The sequence below is a fragment of the Fukomys damarensis genome, unplaced genomic scaffold (assembly GCF_012274545.1).
Source record: "Fukomys damarensis isolate Sample0158 unplaced genomic scaffold, DMR_v1.0_HiC HiC_scaffold_16, whole genome shotgun sequence".
In the NCBI taxonomy this organism is placed as follows: domain Eukaryota; kingdom Metazoa; phylum Chordata; class Mammalia; order Rodentia; family Bathyergidae; genus Fukomys; species Fukomys damarensis.
In genome coordinates this window covers 122,777,628-122,780,322 of record NW_022900928.1, presented here as the reverse complement: position 1 = coordinate 122,780,322, position 2,695 = coordinate 122,777,628, and positions in this window count along the sequence as shown.

The following is a 2,695-nucleotide window of genomic DNA, read 5'->3' as shown; positions in this document are numbered from 1 at the left end:
CCGGGATTTAGCTCAGTGGCACCACTCCTGCCTTGCATGAATAAGGTCCTGAGTTTGAGCCCCAGTACCTAAAAAATAAAAATAAAAATAAAAAAATTGCAATTCCCCTGTGTCCATGTGGTTATGCTGTGAGTATAGACTATCACCTAAAAATCTACTAGTGGAGGAAATTTCCATATTTCATAAGAAAAGCTGGGTATTTACTGAGTATTCCCTTCAAACTTTTCTTGTACATATGCTGTGTTTTCTCTCCAAATACTCAAATTTCCATTCTCTTTTTAAGGATCATGTTAAATGCCCCAACTTCCTCCAGAAAAACAGTTTTGAAGTAATTACTGGTGTTCATCCATACCCAGCACTTCCCTCTTTCCCAGATACACAAGACTTTACTTTGCAGTCTTCTTACAGACAAGCAGAACCACATGAAAGTCCTAGGTCATTAGGTGTGAGTAAAAGTGGCACACAGAACTTTTGAATCGAGGCATTGAAACTGTGTGTGTCAGCTCATGTGTCTCCTACCTTAGACACCCTTAAAAATCATGTGTATAAGTGGCAAAGCTCCAAGATGGCAGAGTTATCATTCTGCATCCTTGGTTAGAGCCCTCCATCAACCCACAGTAGGCATACAATAAGGAGAAATAAGCTTTTGCTTTGGTAAATTACTTTTTTGGGTGGTATTGGGGACTGAACCCAAGGTCTTCACACATCTCAGCCCTTTTTTGTTTCTCATTTTAAGGCAGCATCTCACTAAATTGCTAATTATCCAGGCTAGGCTCAAACTTGGCTATCTTCCTGCCTCAGCCCTCCAGAGTGCTGAGATTACAGGTATGTACCACCACACCTAGCTTGGTTAACTAATTTTCTGTTATTAATTTATTACAGTAACATAATTTAGCTACTCTTTGATAATGTAACATCTCAAATCCTCCTCTTCTGAGTATAATTTATCTCAGCATTAAACCCAGAAATTTGTTTATAGTTTTCTTACAATATATTTTTTCTTTATATGATAGAAATTTACCTCATAGTCCAATCCTCCATACTAATTAGTCCCTACTGGTCCAGAGCCTCCTTAATCACATTGCCTCCTCCTGGAAAGGTACTAAGCTACTTTTATTAACTCAATACCCACTGCATGAAGAGTGTGTGTTTAGTAGACACTTACTGAATACTTCCCAAAATGTGAATATTTGGGACAAAGAAAAAGAAGATATATATTATTCAGAAAAAGTAGCTATCATTTCAAAAAATTAAAAAGGATAGCTTCCTTCTTTTCCAGGTTGCTGCTTATAGTCAATAAAAACTTAAAAAATTACAGAACTTTCACAGATTTAGATGCAAAAAAAAAATTTTATTGACCTTACAGATTTTATCCACTGCCAAAGTCGTGTAACTGTACAATTTGAAAATATCTTTTTTATTGTCTAGCATTTAACTAATGAGCCTCACCAAGGTAATCACGTCTGGTGCCGTGTATCTAATTAGATGGCAATGATAGAATTAGAAAATGAGTGAGAGATAGCAGAGCAACCGGTCACTCCAGTTTGACTGAGATTCCTGTGTGAGTGAAATGTATATGTGCTGCTCTCCGAAATGGTCTTGTAGATTAACTGCATTCATCTCTGCCTTATTCTCAGATATAGGTGAGTTGATTGTGATTCAGAGCACAATCTAATAGAACTTGTGACATGCCAGCTCCATCATCCAGTGCTGTAGTTATGAATATTCATTTGTTTTCCATCACCCAGAATTTATTTAACAATTAATAAGAAATCAGGCTACCAACAGATATTTATCAAGTGCTTGCTACATTCAGTCTGAACAGGAACATTGATTTTAGACAACTAAAAAGAACTACTGAATTACCAGCTCTTGAAGAAAAGGGCATAAAATATTGGAATCATTTGATAAACAATTTTTTGACAGGAATAGAAAATCCTGTTCAGAGGAATGAGAATTAAATGTCCAAAGAATTTAATCAGGTCACATTTACTGTTGAGAATAAAACCATCCACACTGTATTGTCAACTTGACCTGTTATTCCAGAGATAAATTAGAAAGTTTAAGATATTAGGTTAAGGCAAGGGCATTAACAGACCAAGTACAAAGCTTGTCCACAAAGCTTTTAAAAAAGAAGCTTTTAATGTATTTTCCAGAGAATCAAGGGACAGCTGAGTTCTGCCTGTTGACCTGTGGGACACAGGCAATTCATTTATCTGCTCTGGGTGATCAATCAGGTTCTACATTATGAGGCACAGAAACTTTCTCTAGATTTGCTCTCAATAAACAATGCATTAATGGAAAAAATCCAGAATCACTTCCAGAATCAAGGTAAATCTTGAGGAAGAAAACCCAAGCACAGTTGCCAAAGGCACAGGTAGAGAAGCTCAGGCAGAATCCAGAACCCTTATGGTGAAGAGGAGGGCTTGGTGTCAGTCGACTTCCATCCTCCCATCACCCTGGGTGGAGAGTTTCACTAATGCCATTTGTTTCTGATCTTGAGCAGATGGGGCACCAATTTGACATTGCCCTGAATCTTCTATTTATGAAGAAAAAGGGCAAAGCAGGGACATGAAGCTCCCCCAATCCATACTGAGCCCAAGGTTCCTCATTTGCAAAGCAAGGATTGGGAACTTGAAGTGTCCCCATATTTCTTAAAGCTCTTGTATTCTTTAATTTCTTTCATCAAAGCTAA